Source organism: Patella vulgata, chromosome 7, assembly GCF_932274485.2.
Source record: "Patella vulgata chromosome 7, xgPatVulg1.2, whole genome shotgun sequence".
NCBI lineage: Eukaryota > Metazoa > Mollusca > Gastropoda > Patellidae > Patella > Patella vulgata.
In genome coordinates this window covers 15,137,501-15,156,830 of record NC_065885.2, presented here as the reverse complement: position 1 = coordinate 15,156,830, position 19,330 = coordinate 15,137,501, and positions in this window count along the sequence as shown.

Below are 19,330 nucleotides of genomic sequence, written 5' to 3'. Positions count from 1 at the left end.
ATGATCTAATTGTAGAACCGGCTAAGAAGAGAACGAAAGCTGAGCCGTTTAAGGTATGTCTTGGTTTGGGCTATGCTAGTGAATGGTTGTTATCATTTTGGGGCGTTAGACACAGTCGGTGACGTGGGTATTGGTAACGAGGGGTTGATTTTGGGTGTGCAACAGGCGACGGGGATATGACTGTTTACTAGTTTTTCTGGTTGGTGGCAAGCGGTAAAATAAGGGTGCATGGCGAACCAGTGGGATGTCTATAGGTATGAGTTAAATAGAAGAATTGGAACAAAAAAAAAAGTTTTTAGATAAAATGGGAAATGAACAGATAAGTGTTAGATGATTTATTTGGATAAAATGGGAGATGGTCTATTTGTTGGGGCTAGGTACAGTGGAGTTTTTAGGTTGAACCGTCAGCCGTGAGGAAGTATTTCCTACCCTGGAAGAGGCCATCTTTACCCCCCCCCCCCCCCTGCACCACTCCCCGAACTCCCGCTGATTGGAAACCATTGTTTAAGCAAATTTTTACCTGTGTGGAATGATTTTTTAAACTGAATCATTGCCTGTGAAGAATGATTGGGGAGGAGCATGCGGCTATAAGAAATGGTTTTAGTGGAAGCATTACCTGAGTGGAATGAATGGGGTTGAAACATTGCCTATGAGGACTGTTTTTTTTATATAGATGAAGCATGGTTTGTGATGACAGTTTAGGCTGAAATATCGCCGGCTAGGAATTTAATCATTGCATGCAAAGGATTACGCTGGTGGAACTATTAACGGTGAGTATTGTGGTGTTGAACATTGTGGGTAATTGTTTTGGTGAATAGTTACCTGCACGTGACGAATGGTTTTCTGGTTGAAATTTTTGCCCGCGAGAAATTGTTTTACACGTGTGGATTTGTTTCAGGTGATGAATGGTTTGGTGTGAATCACTGCTCGTGAGAAATGATTTAAATTGAATAATTACCACCAGTTCGGGTTGGACTTTAAATCTATTCCCCGTTTTGGAAGAGTAGCAGAGTTTTCGCCCCTAGCCTTGAAAAGTTTCCCTCTTTGTACATTTGCATGGCAAGTCGGTTGCGATTAGCCAGGTTAAGGTGTGGCATTTAGGATCCTAAGCAGAACGGGGGAGAATTCATTCAAGTGTGAAACATTGCAAGTATTTTATTGGTACTCTATACAATAGGCTATAAATATAGGTAATATAGGGTGTTTGGAGGCTGGTTTGGCAGTTTTAGTAATTGCCTCAAAAGATACTAAAATAGTTTACTTGGTTGAGGGTTGTGAAAGTTTCACGAAATTTTTGTGTATTGGTTTTAGCTGAAATTACTTCAAGACCGCTGGAATGAGTGGATTTAAATTTAGTGTTTCGCTTATTTCTCTCTAATATCATGCACGATATATCGGGGATATTATATGAGAGAGAGAGAGAGAGAGAAATGGGGTTTAACGTCCACTCGACACAAACTAGGTCATTTCGGGACTAACATATGTTTTTTTTTAAAATTTTATTTCAATTATTCGCTTTCGCGTAGGGGTCTTTAGCAGTGGGAGGAAACCGGAGGACCCGGAGAAAACCCGCGAGGTTGGACAGGCGACCCTACTCCTTGCCACGTACAACCGGGGATTCGAAACCACGCCAGTCGACTCAATGACAGACTTTATGATACAGCGCGCGCACGCTAACCATTCAGCCATCCAACCCCCCTGGGATATTATATAGGTGAGCAGTTTTTGTATTGCATTTTCCGTACTGGGTATTATACGTTAAGAGGAATTTTTTAACAGATGTGAACAGAGAACAGGATTTACGGGTCGATTTCACTAGAAAGCATATTGATTCATTTTAAAATAAGTTTTGGGTAATACTTGCTAATATTATGGTGCATATATTATATTCTCAAAATATTTAGTCATTTTGATACAGAAAGTTTTAGGTTTATATATGGTTTCGTTATGGTTTCCAGGGAAGCGATTTTATTTTGTCATTTGATATTTCACTCGACCTGTGATTTTTTAGGATGGAAGGGTGGTTAGTTGGGTTTTAGGTGCAAGATGTTATAAAACCGACATTGATTAGAAAACAGTGTTAGGGCGGATATTTATTCCCTGCTGTTTAATGAATCGAGTCAAAGGAAAACGATTAAAGATACATTATGGGAGATTCAATAACGAGTTGGCAGTTCTCACTATAATAGTTAAAAACTAGATAATGTAAAGGCAATTTGGTGAAACTTTCATTCAAATTGATCCACTATAAACCGAGAACTAAGCGACTGAACTTCCCATAAGCATCGGTCATTATTACTAAAGTCAGAATGATAAACAGCATAGTCTCGATTATCCATTTAATCGTTTAATCGAGAAGGAAAGTAAATCAAGCAGTAAATCGGCTTACAATCCACTAAAGATCGTAGGCTAGCGCTGCCATCTAGGGTTGATTATGGCCTGGATAGATTAATTAATGTCTAATTAATAATTTAGATAACATTTCAGGCCTAAAGACCTGAAATAGGCAGATTTGTATGTTTAATCTACCAGCTTGTTTTCGATGCCAATACAGAACACGGACGAAGGGATCGAATATTTTCTTTTCTTAATTTCAGGGGGTGTTAAATTTACATCGAAGAACGTTTCAGAAATGGTTGAAGGAGAAAGGATATTTTGGAATCGGAGTTGGAGGAATTCCTTAAAGAAATTTCACCTTTCAAATCTTTGGATAATGTGTTCCCATGTGATATGAGAGTATTTTTGGTGTTTAAAGATAGTGGGCAGCCACTTCACTGGATACTCTAATAGGTCAGCTAAGAGCGATATTTAGAGATCGAGGCAGCGACAGTGACTTGAATGAAAAGTTGGGGGTTGGTAATCCTATGGCCTCGTTCATCATTAAAAGGCATCTGGAGGCAACAAGGTTAGAACAACAGTCGCGATCTCTTGTCATCCCAAAACAGGTCAAGCCATTGTTTTTGGATAAAATTATGAGCCTTTCGAGATATTTGGATTATTGTTTATCTAACACTAAACTTACAATTCTGAACCAATATCGGTTAAGGAGAGATAAGGCATATTTTAAGGTAATAGGGTTCTCGGGTGACAGGGCAGGAGATTTAGCAAAGATAAATACTAATCATGTGAAAAGGCTTGAAGAGAATGGTTTGATATTTAGAATGTCGGAAGGGAAGACTATCAAGGGTTAGGATCGGGTGTTTGTCCTTGTGGAATCCGATAACAATGACATTTGCCCAGTGTTTGATGTTTTATCGTACATTTCATTTTGCGATGGGCATTATCTGGAAATTAGGGGTGGATATTTGTTCTGGTCATGTAAATCGCTCTCTACTTTTCGGTTAAACAGCCACGTCCCCTCCTCGTCTATAAATGTTAAGACTTAAAAAGCATTTGGTGTCAGTCGGTCTATGGAAGGTGAAACCCCGCATGGGGCTAGAGGCGCTTGTGCTATGATGTTAAGATTGTTGGGTGTGTCAGATAAACAGATTAAGGGGCATGTGGGGTGGAAATCTACAAAGATGTTGGATAAATATTGTACTATGCTGTCATTGGTGGATAATAAAGCGTCGGCGTCAATTTTAGCCCACAACGTGTTGCCACATGAATCCACTAAGGCTGTGAGAGATACGAGTGCGCAAATGAACAACTGGGTTTCATTGAGAGATTTGGAATTTGTAATGCGTGAAATCTTTTTGTAGGATTTAGAGAAACAGATAGCCGTTTTAAAGAAGGTATTAGAGCAGCAGAGAAAGAAAACAGATGAGTTGGTTGAAGAAGCTCTCAGAGAGGTAAAAGAATACGGTTCGAGGACAGTGGATTTTAATCCAGATGTATTGTTTCAGAAATTGATAATTTTGGATCAGCGGGCACGGAAAGCTAAACACCCTGATGAAGAGTTTTGTCATACAGAAATTTAATATAAATAAGTATCATCCCAGGGTTGGCAGTATAATGTTTTCTACTACTGTAGAGGCAAGATTGCTGAAGAAAGAACAGGATTTCGTGACAGCTAGTCTTTACCCTCTCCTTCCTCCATTTTGTATAGGGCTCCATCCACACGGCTTGGTCGTCCTGTTACTCAAGGCTCTGGAAGCAGGCGTGGCAAGTGTTTCATGTGTGGTGATTACGGACATATTGTTAGAAATTGTCCCAAAAAGTAGCTTGGCAATTTGTTAGAAGTTTTGTTAGTGTAAATATTGTAATTTTCTTTTGTCTTCGTTGTAGGTTAATTATGTAAATAATAAATGCAGTGATTGGGTGTCGTTTAAAGGTGATCCTATGGTGTGGTCTGATCATCCGTCTGGAGAAGATGTTATCTCTGGTGCTGCCGCGAATTTGTGTCTGTTGCCGTTCAGAAACCCAAAACATTTTCAGGATGGTTCGCTTCATGAGTGTGTAAATGAATGGGAAAAAATAACGGAGGGCGGGGTTCAAAATTCGTTCAATGCAGTAAAAATAATGGAAATGGTTGACATGTTTGGCTATATAGCGCCATTTAGTGGGGAGTTTAAGAGAATGTCGTATGAATCGGATTTTCCACCCTCTATGGTTTTCCCTAACGCCAGAAATTGTATCGATTTCAAGGAATTTATTGATAACGAGATTAGAGGAAGATTAAAGACTGGGGCTATTTTTATTTATTCGGGCGAGTTAAGGCCCTATATCGTTTCACCGCTAACAGTTGAGCCGATTATGTTAGGATTTGTGTTTTCAAAATTGCTGGATGCGAGACACACCATTTGTTATGGATACTTTTAAGGTTGTCCCCAAACATTATTGATAGAGATAGTTTTATGACAAAATTAGATGACAAATCAGGATATGACCATGTATTATTAAATGAGATCTCGGTCGCTGACAGGTTTCTGCTGGGAAGGTATTTATTATGTGAACAACACAATTCCTTTTGGCTGGAAGAATCTAGCATACATTTATCATTCGTTAAACCTGGCGGTGGCGTCATATTATATCAACGTTAGTCTATATAGATGACCGTCTGGTAGAACAGTTGCATTTTCGGTCTTTGGGTGCTTTTGAACGGTCAGCTAAGGCTATATATGTAGCCTGCCAGGGGGTCATCCGTTTAGGTTATTTCATTGGTTTGAGTAAATGTATTTTTTAGCCTATTAACTCTTTAAGGTTTTTGGGCATGATTATTAATTCAAAGCAACTGGCATTTGTTTTACCTGACGATAAAAGGATTTCTTTCGCTGTTTTGCGCGAGACTATTTTAGCAAGTACAATGGTGATGTTGGTAACATTACAAAGATTCCTCGGAAAATGCATTTCTTTTATTCTCGCCTTACCTGGGGCAAAATTATTTACGTCTGCAGTTTGTTTGGCAATTTCGCGGTGTTGTCATTCTTGGAAGGCGGGGGTTCCGGTATCAGGTGATATGAGGGAAGAGATAGAATTTTGGAGACACCTTAATAATAATAATAATACATTCTTATATAGCGCATTCTAAAACATAACAATTTCCACAGTAAAAAGCATGGCACATTTTCAACGCGCTTTACAAAAAAGATATTTAAAATAAGATTGTTACAGATATTAAAACTACATAAGAGGAAAACGTCAGTAAAATTATAATAAGCTACGTGATGTACAAAATATAAGAATTAAAATAAGATTGTTACAGATAATAAAACTACATAAGAGGAAATTTCAATAAAACTGTAATAAGATATTTAAAAGAGTCGCTACAAGAGGATAACTTCAGTAAAATTACAATAATCTACGCGCTTTAAAAAATATAAAATTTAAAATAAGATTGTTACAGATAATAAAACTTCATAAGATGAAAGAGTTTAACATCCGAAATGGCTTCGTAAAAGACGAGTTTTGATTAGTTTTTTGAAATGTTCTAGTAACCAATCTCGCAGCAGAATTTTGTAGACATTGCAACTTTTTCAACTGAGCAATTTTGCCAAGGTTATGATACAAACTGTTACAGTAGTCCAATCTCGATGTTACTAGGGCGTGTACTACCTGTTCTGCTGTCTCTTGACTTAACAAACATCTGATGCGACCGATCTTGAATAGTGCAAAAGAGACACTCTTGAGAAGTTTGCTTTATGAAACTTTCTAATGAACAGTCAAAATCGAAAACTACACCAAGATTACGAACACTATTAGATGGTGAAATAGGCTCGTTACCAACTCCAACATACTGACTGGGAACCGAGTCACCAAAGCGCGACTGGAAATGAATTACTTCGGTTTTGGAGTCATTCAAAACAAGTTTGTTGTCAAACATCCAGGCTCTGATTTCATCAATGCAAGTCCCTAACGACTGAACTGAAACTGACGGATCTTTACTTACTAGATAGAGTTGGCTGTCATCTGCATAGATCATGGCATCTAGATTGTGCTTGGTGATGATCTCCTCGATGGGAGAAGTATACAACGTAAACAACGCCGGGCCCAAAACGGTACCCTGGAGAACACCACGTATCAGTACTTCTTTCGCATAGCATGGGAGAGAGTACAGCAAGCCATTGATGAGAAGGGGCATACCCTTGATTTGATGTCTTTGCATTCGAATAGCATGGTTGATCGAATGGGTACATCACTGAGACACTTCACACCATTTCCAAACCCCAATTCGTGTGGGACTGACATGTTTGCTCAGACAATTTATATAACTGAAATCTGCTATGTATTCCCTCCATTTTGTAAGATAGCATCGACAATAAAATTTGTAGAGCAAGAAGCACTGACGTGCACTTTAGTAGTCCCTAGATTTGATATAAGACCAGTTTGGTGGCCTAAATTAGGCAGTCTTGCGTCTAAGGGTTTTGTCATAGGGTTTAAATCTGATAAAGATATTCTAAAATACCCTTCTAAAAAGGGTTATAGACGAGACAAGAGGGGACTTCCTTGGGACCTACTAGCTTTTCATGTTAATGGGAGACTGGAAGAGATTGGTAATGATGTATTTCAGGTAAAGGGTATTTTGTCTAAGGTCGTGGTGGGTGATTCGATTGTATACTTCTCTTTCTAAATATCTACTCTTGCCCTGTAGATGTATGTACTGAGAGACAATATGCGAGGTTCTTGGTCTCCGTTACGCGCCCCACAGCACCACAACAACTTCGTTAATAATACAACAAACTCCAACATAATCTTTAAACTTTCCTTTTTCTCAAAAGCAACATATTGAAATGCATATTTTACCCTCCCAATACATATTTCACCCAACACTCATTTATCCAAACCATTATTCGAAGAAAGAAAAATCTACACTAGGAGTTTAAAGGGCAGATTTCATAGCAACCCAAGGTCTTCACAAAACACTTGTAAACCCCGGCTGTTTAAATGCAACCCGTCCCTTAACTGCCCGCTTGATATTTTATCATACACGACAAAACGCCAATTATTCCGTAAACACATTTCCCGGTACATGTCATTTAAACTATTAATTCCATTCATATTTCCTGAATCTAATATACATAAAATAGCGGAAATAAAGATAGTAGATTGACAAACATTTTTAAAATAACTCAAAACCTGCTCTAATTCGGACAGATCACCGATTATACCATCTAAACCCAAACCCTTTCTAACACAATGGCTTACGTCATTTACACCTACATGCACGACTAAATACAATGGGCTTATGGAATAGCTTAAACTTTTAAGTTTAGTAATAATATCCCGAATTCTTCCACCCCCTAGAGAGAACACTGCACATTTCACCTCTTGCATCTTAGACGTATCCCGCACTGATCATCGAATTATCCACTCTTGATCCTAAAGAGTTACCGTACTTCTAGTCGCTAGTCTTTACTTGGTTCGAAGATGACGTGGCGTGAGTCCGGCCGTTTGTTTGCCAAGAATACTTTTGGTTTGACAGGTTTGCTATGGGAACCGGCCCTTGCTCGGTGGGCTTCCCGTTCGGTCCTGTCCATCTCGCATATTGTCTCCCAGTACATACATCTACAGGACAAGGTTGGATATTTAGAAAGAGAAGTATACTTACTAAGTCAGCCATGTTTTTGCATCACGCATGGAATTTAAAATCAATTAATAGAATACGGCTGTGATAAGATCGAAAAATTTTAATACATAAAAACGCCTACATACAGTGAGCAGCACACAATTACATTAAACAAAATGACATTAAACGCATTTTGAAAGTATTACTCTAATGGGGGCGGGGTGGGGACACTTGGGGGGAAAAGACACATTTGGTGGACGGCGAGCAGAGTAACATGAAAATGATTATCACCTGATTTTCGCAATATTTTATCGCATTATTGCTCCGTTTAATAACGAGGTGCAGTGTGATCCTGTATTTAACGATATTGCATATAATTTATATCGTCATGACCGGATTCCTACCTTTATAGAATATACCACAGCTCCATGTGACCGTTGCCATTTTCTAATTTTGTTGTATGTCCAATTTTAAAACAACGGGAATCACCTTGATAAAACGGTCGTTTTCAAAACTGGGGTAGTGTCTGGATGCTCATGGCTATAAGCCTGTCATAGTTATCAAGTTAAACAAGTGATAAGCCAAAATTCTTCAGAAAGGTAAGCAATTATGGCGATCATTTCCAAGCGACTCAAAATTTTGAGCGCAGTAAATATGCCATTTATTTACACATAGATATTATTATTATTATTATCACATCATTCGCAAAAGATGTATTAACTGATACCGTGTCCCTGCTAAACTTTAATTCTAGATTACGGAAACACACGGAAAATACAGGAAATATTTCGATCAGTCTTTAAGACAAGACGACCCACAGATAATAGCCCATATTTCCTAGTTTCTTATTCAAGAACATCTGTGACAGTAGAAGATGTTCCCGCTAAACTATTAAATTCCTGTATTTGTTGTGAATTTGATGAGGGCGTGTCACTAACAGATGTATGTTTATTGCGACAACAGAAATAAACTTCTAAAAACTTTCGTCTGAATTTTGTGGATAAAATAAAGTAGAAAATGAAGTCGGTGCAGTTACTTATAATCTCCGACAAATAACCTATTCTGAACATCATGAAAAAGAGGTAATGTTCTCGTTTAAATACTCCATAATCTGTACTCCACGAGGAGACGATGGTGCTGACATTAATAGGCAACGACAAAATGACGAATATCATGGACGATACTATTAGCGTGATGGTCATTTGGCGCTCACGACGATTCATGTTTGCAGATTTTGTGCTATTCTGGAGCATGTTCTGATTACGTGTGTGAACCTTAAAGGCTATAATAGTAAAAATATCTAAAAGCAGACAAGCAAACAAAGGAATGTAAGCATATACACAAGAGACAAAAATGGCAAGTCCATCAAATAATTTCTCATGAGTTGCAAAGAATGGGATTTCTTCGTAACGATATTTAATTTCCGTTGATCCAGGCGTTTTGTAACTCACAATGTCGTGTCTAAAACCCGTGGGGCAATGAATAATTAATCCCACAAAGACAATAGCAAAGCATAATGTTTTTGAATATGGGGTGATTTTGAAGTGTCGAAATTTAAGCGGGAAGGCCACTGCGACGAATCTTTCAATTGTCATTACAAAGGTCAAGACATATGCCGAGCGTCTAATGCAAATAGTAATAAACCCAGAGATACGGGCGGCGTACCATAAATAAGCGTAAGTATATGTTGACTTCTCCCCATACATCAACGCCATAATACCTGCTACGGACGATAACAAGCTATACAAGAACTCAACAATACTTAAAGCTACTAAATAAACTTGAGATGGAGCTTCCATGTCTTTCCTACGAAATATAGTAATAATAGAAATATTAAAGAGTATTGCTAGTATTTGACAGGGAACAACAGCAAAGCTAATGATACGAACTACATAATCATATGTCTCTTTAGAAACTAAACCCAACAAAATAATGGTTCTGTCTAAACCTTGTTTCACATCAGTGGTCTCATCCTCTGTAATATTAGAGTTGTTCCCTCTGAGATTTGTGCCATTTCCACTAAAACCATCGGTAGTTGATTCAAATGCCAGGGAGGTAAAACACAAAATAACAACTAAGCAAACTTTTCCCAAGAAAAACTCCATTGTGCTAAAATGGTATTAATTAAAATACGAGTAATGTTTCAATCCTAATTAACCTAATTCTTTTCCATTTGAGATTTGTTTCTTGTTTTACTGTTTGTGTTCTTGATTTGTTCCCCTTTCTCTCTCTCTATGTGATATTCTCCTCCTTTTGAATTGTTCGTTGAAATGTTTGACTTGTTCTTTCCAACTGCAGTCCTTGTTTGTTTGTTTCTTTTAATTGTTATTTGTTATTTTCCAAATCTCTAGATCAAAGCATTCACAATTTTTCCCTAATCCAAGAATGGTGTGCCCATATTCTATGATACCGGTAACAAAGGTCCTGGTTATTGTATCTCCTTAAAGATTTCTGGTAGCAGCAATATATTGTTCTGGAAAAAATATCAGAGTATAAAATAAAGTTCTTCCTATTGGAAATACCCTAACCGGCTATCTATTCAGCTGTCGGGTAGCTTTTGGCCCGGTATCACGATTTTGACTTGATAACTGTCTTGGCATGGTTACTTTGGGTTCTTATTAGCATAAATATTTGAATTAGTGTTTTATGTCTTATTTTATCTTCTCCTGTTATTATGCCATATAACTTAAAGGCATAGCTAAATGAGATTTTTCCTTAAAGACAATAAGGTACGAAGCCAAACCTAGGGTATCGAGTCAAACCGCGATACTGATAATAAGAATATTACCCAAGAGGTCTCCGATGATGAAACACATGCCGAAGTAGATTTGTGAATTATTTTGCCGATAGCCATGCAAATTTTCCGACGAATAATTGGACAGACATCTATGTCTTTTTCGTTCCATCAGGTAAACTTTTCCGATAACAAATTTTCCGATTTGTGAATTATTTTGCCGATTGCCATGCAAATTTCCCGACGAATAATTCGACAGAAATCTGTGTCTTTTTTGTTCTATCAGGTAAAATTTTCTGATAAAAAATTTTCCCAAGAAAATTCATACATATCACTTTCTCTCTTGTTCTTTCATACATTGTTATTGCTACCAAGTAACTACCCTTTTCACCGTTTCCATTGGCAATTTCCCCTCTTATCTTTCAACGTTTCTTGAGCTGTCGAAATTCACTCCAGTACGAATTGAAAAAAAATAATAATAAATTTTACCTACCAACTTACGATATGATTTCGGCGAATGTTAGTTATTTGGTATTAAATAAATTTCAAGCGCTCACAATTTATGAAATCTGCTTAATGTGTTGATTGGTCTAAACATACAATTATCAAAATATTTAGCAACATTCCTGTCTCTAGTAGATATACAGCTACGGATGTTGTCTGTAAACCAAGATCTTAACAACTGATCGAAAACAGAAAACTTATATCTAATTGTGATTAATTGAAAATGACGCTAATTGAGGATGGGATGATTATAGATAATTGCGTCCGGAATACGAAGATTTAATGTATATTCCACTCTGCAAACACCCAACTTCCGATAATAAAAATGGAAAGATTCTGACGTTCAAAAAATAAAATATGTTATCACTTGTGAACGTTCTACCTACCTGGTTTATACCTGAATATAGCCTGTTAGAGGCATGGACCAACTACATGCAGCAGCCTTTGAAATGAAATGAAAAGATTGTCTAAAATAAAATTAAACCACCACGTTTTCACGAGCGAATTCGTCTGCCGCCGTGAAGGAAGCCCTAGAGAACTGATGACGTAGCATGCAAAAGCGGCACACCTCGTTCTCGATCTCGGAGTGCATCTGAACCTCTCTAATAATGATGGTCACGCACGACGTAGGATTTAATATAATTTCTATTTTATCGGAGACAGACGTCTGGCTAACAATACAGTCTTAGGTGAAAAACCACATGTTGACAAGTGTTAGTTGAATTTTGAAGAACAACACCTAGATTGATCGTCGGGGTAAAATTAAGATGATCAATTCCATTAGTACCTCGTAGAGTAGAAATGATCAAAATCTATAATTCTTACATACCTATATATGAAGGGGTCAGAACGAAGGTGGGCTAACTCACATTGACAATTTTTCGAGAAATTTGACCTCAAAATTTATCGATGAATAAAAATTATGTCATTCGTCAAGGTTGGTGATATATATATTTATTGACATCCGATGTGTCATGTTACATTCTAAAGGATTTTCCACTTTTTGGAGCTCTAACCCACTAAAAGTACAAGACATGAACCATTTTAATGAAAACACTTTTGATTCCAGGCACACTTCTCTTTACCATTAAACACGAATTCTAAAACGAGATTCTGTTTAGAACCAGTAGTGTGTTTTAAGATATTTTTTTAAAAACAAATACCAGTTTTGATTTATATTCTCAGGATTCGGTCACTCATATGGGTCTACTTCGGGGTCGTATAGCTCTTTAGCTGGCTTCCATCAATTTTCATAATTCATAAAAGTATGGCCAATTAGGTCCATGTACATAGAGACACCCCATTCTTACAAGAAAACAACTGAACTCCCTGAAAAACACTCCATGGGGAGCGCAATGGGCAAAACGGATATCACGACATCCCGTGTATTCAATGGCCACTCCCAGTCTTAAATCATCTTTAATCATATCCAAACCACTAGATTTGTCGTAATATTCCTTCGAAGGTCTTGTGTAAATAGCTCTTCTGTAAACTATTTCTTAAAAGCCTACTTCAAAATCTAATTGTATATCGTCTCCACCCGTGGAAATATTTACAGGGTAGTTTTTTCCAATAAGAGTAAGGCAAATTAGGTACGCGTGGAAAGTATAGAGACGCCCCACTCTTACTATAAAACTACTGGATTCCCTGAAAAACAACCATGGAGCGCGCAAAGGGCAAAAATGTAAGGGTGTCACTAACTGGCAATCCGTTGGTTTGTTGTCCGCTGGATTGATGGAGGAATTATTCGTGTTTGTGAGAAATGAAATGGGGTTTAACGTCTCACTGCTCTGCTCCGACTAATGGGGACATAATGAAGGGTGAGAACGGTGGGATACTTAAATGTTCAGCAGAATCGATGCAATTAAACAACAGAAAAAGAAGTTGGCAGAGGATAATCGAAGCGATTAACAACACATCCAAGCTGGACAATGTACCCTCCCTCTATCTTTCAATTAAGTCACATGGCAAACAAGGCTGCTTGAAATAGATTTTTACGACTTGGTGTAATTTCTTGCGATTAAAATGTTTTTAGAGGGAACTAAAGCACAAGTTTGATCGATCGATACAGTAGTTAAACAATTTTTTTGGTCCCAATTGTACGTGGGAAGACATATTTAAAGACTAAGAAGACTATCGGTGTTCAACGTCAGGACATGATCACATGATCACTTTATGTTATTTGTTTGAGCACATGCTTTTTCTTTGAAGCACATGCTGTGTTTTAGAAGGTCATATATCGAATAATTTGGGTAAAATGTTTATAATAAACATCAAGTACATACAACTGTCATATGGTCATTTCATATGCTCTCTAAGTTTAGTACTATAATTGTAATTGGCTAAAATTGATTATACAAGCAAAACTAAATGAACCTTATCCATTTTAGCCCAAGAGTGTTGTAGTATTGTATTTAGATAGACGCATTACTTGTTTATTGGTCACACGTGGATAGATATAGGCCCTATAGTGTCTATTGAACTGATAAAGTAATTATCAGAAATTGTTTTAAACTCTGAAGGAGATAAGATTATTACTTTTTATGTTAATAAGATCGATCGTGCTATGGACTAGGAACTGAGCATGTTGTTGGATGAAATTCAAAAATCTAATTCACCAAATTCAAAGAACAAGCATGCCAATTTTCATGTCTATCGACCCGAATTGACGGAACTTTACGATTTTCCGAAGAGCGCCACCCAAGAAGAACAAGACGAAGAAGAACATGATGAGTAGCGGTTAGCGACCAGTTCCTGCCCCCCCCCCCCATAAATGTAAGATTGAAACAAGATGACTAGTCATCACCATCCCGCGCCCTTGCATTGGTTTGGAAGGCATAAGCAAAAACAACTTCTTGGAATATTATGACAAAGTACTCTATACCTTTCACCAAATTGAACGTTCATTTAGGTGCTTAGAACTTATTGATCCAAGCTGGTTTTTGATAATATATGATATTGACTGTTCAACTCTATATACTTCTGTTTAGCTACATTCTAATTAAACATGTAATTAATCCATCCCATATGTCATTTACAAACTAGATATGATCTGTGTTCAAGCTGCGCATGACCTCAAAAGAATACACACTGGTCAGTGATCATACCATGACGTGATAGGAAGACAATTCCATATATGATCATGAGTCTTATCTATTGTCGACCCCTATATAATGAAGAGTTTGCTGACAGTTAGAAAGACGAGCAGATACGAGACGAGCGGGGAGGAGAAGAGAGGCTTGGACGAGTGCATGGACTCACCCGAGTTCAGCCACTGCCTTGGCAAAGGGGCGGAATGGTGGATTTAATATAGTTATGTACCGTCCTGATGTGTTCCTGTCTTAGTCTAGTTTATGTATAGTTTAAGTTCCTGTATGTATGTATGTATGTATGTAGTTGTGCTATATACCTGATGTAAATAAATCATATATTTACTAAACTGATATCTGTTATCACGAAAATAGTGTTACAGTATCAATGGGACTAGTCATAAGAATCGTACTCGGATCACCGTAACTCGGCTGGGCAAGTTTTGCACCACAACCTTTGCCTGCCGCAATCAGCTGTTGTATGTTATGAAGATATCTTGATATATGCTCCAGAAACAAAATTGTACACTAGAAACAAAGTCAAATTTGTTTCCATGGAAAGACAAAGTGTAGGTTGCCAGACAACGAAACATACGTCCACAGCTGCTAAATCGTCCGTGAATGGATCTGGGGGCTAGCCGTAAGCGTACAATGCGCAGAACAGAAAATTTAAAATAAATATTAAATTGGATCATTATCCAATATGTAGTCGGTTATATACTATTCAAAAAAAGTAGGGGATATTTGATTTTTAAGTGTTCTTAAAGTCACCTAATGAAACTGACGAAGAAACAAATGACAAAATGAAATGAAGTTCACATTCATCGATTTATTCCAAATGATCGTTAGACTAAGTAAGGCACAGACTGACCATTATAAGGGTAAAATGATACGCGGGGTCAAACAGCAAAGTTACCACAGCATCACAACCAAGTCAGTAACGGGTAAATCCTCCTCTGTTTGCCAAACAAGCATTGATCCGACGTGGCATACTCCTAATGAGACGTCTAAGGTCATTTTGGTCCAGATTGTCCCATTCCTGTTGCAACGCAGCAGCAAGTTCTTGGACATTGGCAGGACGTTGTTGACGTTGACGTAACCTCTGTCCAAGCATGTCCCAGACATGCTCGATGGGGGAGAGGTCGGGACTCAGTGCTGGCCAAGGTAATGTGGTGATGTTCTGTTGTTGGAGGTAACCTGTAACGATCCTGGCCCTGTGACATCTTGCGTTGTCATCCTGGAAGATGAAACGGCGGCCATGACGTCGTGCGAACGGCACAACATGGACTGCCAAGATGTTGTCCCGGTAGTACTGGCCTGTAACACGCCCTGCAACAACATGTAAAGCCGTTCTTCCAGCAACAGTGATGCCTCCCCACACCATAACAGAACCACCCCCAAATCGATCATGTCTGATGACGTTAACGTCTTGGAAGCGCTCGTTTCGACGACGCCACACCCTCCTACGTCTGTCCAAAAAATCAACAGTGAACCTTGACTCATCTGAAAACATCACATTGCTCCAGCGTCGATTATCCCAGTGTTGACGATTCCTACACCAACGACGTCTTGCCTGAATGTGATGATCTCTCAAACAAGGGATCACGCGAGGACGTCGGGCGCGAAGGTGACCCCTATGCAGTCGATTCCGAATCGTCTGGCCACTCACTCTCACACCAGTGTCTGTTTGAAGACGAGCGCTGATCTGATTTGCTGTGATGACACGATTTCTCAAGGCCAAGGTACGGATAAATCGATCCTGGGATTGAGTTGTCGCCCTTGGTCGACCTGAGCGTGGTCTGTCCTGTACAGATTGTGTATCACGGTATCTGGACCATAGCCTGCTTATGACAGACTGAGAAACATTCATCGTCCGCGCCACAACCGCCTGTGTTGTGCCGATCTGTAGCATGCCAAGGGCACGTAACCTTTCATTTTGGGTAAGCCGACGCATATCAAAATTTGTTTTCTGGTCACTAAAACAATTAAACTGATGTTTCCACCCTGGAATTCAATGCCACAATGACTGTAACATTCAAAGTCAGAGTCGTGCAAATCTTGGGTTGGACCCCCATGATGATCCCAAGCATCACCTGCATTCCATGCGGTAGCTATTGGTGCGTTTGGGCGTCACATGTAACTGGAAATGTTTCTTCTGTTAGGTTCTATAGTGACTTTTTTCGTAGTCATTTGCATATTTTAGTATTATGCCCCCAAAATCAAATATCCCCTACTTTTTTTGAATAGTATATAATTATAAGAAAAGCCGAACTTAGTATGTTGAAGAAATGGAAGTTTCGAATTTTCTTTTAAAATGTGTAATTGTGTATCGCCTTTGGCAGTGTACTTAAAATAAAGAGATGTTATTCGGGAAAGAAATATAGTTCTTTATTGTTACATATTGTCAAAAATCGTAACGCCTGTGAATAGAAAACACTATATAGCGTTGTAGCTGGTATGTTACTATAAATTGACGGATATTTTACTACTTCAAAACCAAATTTATCCGTTTTGTCGCAAATACCGACATTAAATTTATTGTTAATTATATTAATACCCAGGTCAAGAACAGATGCATTTATAGTGCCATAATTTTCTTTATGTAATATTAGTTCTGGGGGATATATTTCTATTTTATATTTGTTGAAAGTTCCGTTATCATTCATGGGTGTTATGTCATCAATGTACCGGAAGGTATAGTTTAGACTTTTAGCTACTTTGTAATAAGTTTTTCGTTTATGATCCTGAAAGCAGAATTCATATTTATATAAATGTGCATTTGCCATAAATGGAGCGGTGTCAGTTCCCATTGGTAAACCAATAGTTTGCTGTATTATTTGATCGACAACCTCAAAATATGGCATTGTCAATGAGAAAATGTATGATATTTTGAAACTTTCTTTATTAAAAAAAACTTCAATGTCGGCCTTGTGACGTTTTATAATCCATTTAGCATCTTCTGAGTAAATGGCCATCAAGTTTCTGCCTTTCCCGAAAGCTCCATTCAAAGCTTTATCCACAAACCGGGTCTGAATGTTGAAGCATAGTATACAAAGTAGAAAAAATGAACGTTTCTATTGTTTTTGCATTTAATTGATTTTATTTTAAGTATCTAATATGGGTTTATTTTTATCAATTAGGAAAAAACTATTAATTCCAATATAACTACGAAGTGTTCTGCACCAAATGGCAAGTTGGGTTTGGCATAATTTAAGTGCTTTGGTAAAAGTTTTAGCTAAAGGTTTTGTTTTGCAGATGCTGGAGAATATTTCGGTATAGAATAAATGTAAGGTAGTGCATCCATATTGACACTGTCTTTTTAAAAAATCATTACTCCAGTTGAGAAACGTCAGGTTGTTATGTTATTCTGAATAGACGCATTGCATAAAACTTGCCAAATGTTTTATTGTATATTTGTGACCACATCTCCAACTTAACCTGAGCAATAAGGCTCCTTCCCAAACACAGAATTGAACCCAGGAAATGTTCTCAAAAATGCAACCTGACTTCTGAGATGGTAATGTAATGTATGATTTTCATGTAACTCATGCTGTTCACCGGGACCGGCCCTATAAAATGCACCCCCATACCTGGTTGAATCATTCACACTACAACGTCAGCAGCATGCCACGACTCACGACAGCTCAGAGGAACCATGCGCTTGGAAGACTCGACGCTGGCCACACTGTCAAAGCCGTTGCCAATCACTTCCAGGTCAATGTTCGAACCATCTATAGGCTAGAGCACCACGAATGATCGCCTCCCAACTGGTAGATCAAGGATTACCACAAGGCGACAAAACCGCCATGTTGTGCGAGAGCACGCGCAGAATCCCTTCACACAGGCATCGAGACAGCACGTCAGACAGTGGGAACACACGGAAGACCCATCGGTACCGATACAGTACGCCGACGTCTCACCAGAGAGAACATCCTTTGCCGTAGACCTTGCCGTGAACCGATCCTCACCCCTCGCCATCGACGTAAACACAAGAACTGGCGACACAGGTAATGGATAACTGTTCTGTTCACATATGAGAGTCGGTATTGCGTATCAACTGCAGATGGCAGGACCAGAATATAGCGTCGACGTGGCTAGCGTTATTCTGACCAATGTGTCATGGAACGAGACTCATGGGGAGGTTTGGGGTATAATCGGCCTGAACCAGAGAGTGGGTCCTGTGGTGTTCCAAAATCTTGGTCCAGGAAGAGGAGGCGGCATCACAGTAGTGCGCTACATCGATCAAGCTCTCAGACCCCACGTCAACGTTTTCCAGCACGACAACGCCCGTGCCCACACCGCCAGAGTTACTACAGCAGAACGGTGCAAACGTTATGCACTGAACATCTTTGGGACGAAATTCAATGGAGACTTAAAATAACGTCGTACCGAAACCAAACACAGCCGATGGATTGGGCCAGGCTCTGAGAGTGTGGTTCCAGTTACCAGTGGCGTTCATCAATCGTCCGGTCCACTCCATGTACAAACGCTGCGCTGCTGTTATTGACACTCGCGGTGGACTCACCAGATACTGATGTAAAGACTGTGTACAGACTCTAAACCTTCTTGTAATGTCTTGGAAGAATTGTAATGAATTAATCACGAATGATTTGACGAAAGTGCCTCTCTGGTTTTGAAATCGTACTGACGTTTTGTTTGCTGTTTAGTATATGTCGTTTTTGGTATTGAGCCAAAGTCCAACTTAAGTAAGAATATTTCTAAGATAGTATTTTTTACAGGTAAAAGGAATATTGTTGCTAGCCTTATCGACAGGCGTTGAAACAAATCTCTCTTGAAGAGTTGCAAGACATTCAACTGCAAATGTGTTATTTAGGACCTCAGGTTGGGGGCATCTTGGGTTTTGTTTTATATATTTGATTCTCTTTGACAAGAGATCGAAAACAGTTTTTTTTCCATTCTCCAAAAGATTCTAATTTATGAGACCAAGCTACTATACATTTCCCGATTTGAGATTTTAGATTATTATGTAACTTTTTGAAATTAGTTTTGTTTCGTTGTGGTCCAAATTGTGGTATAAAGCGGAAAAGGTTTTTAAGA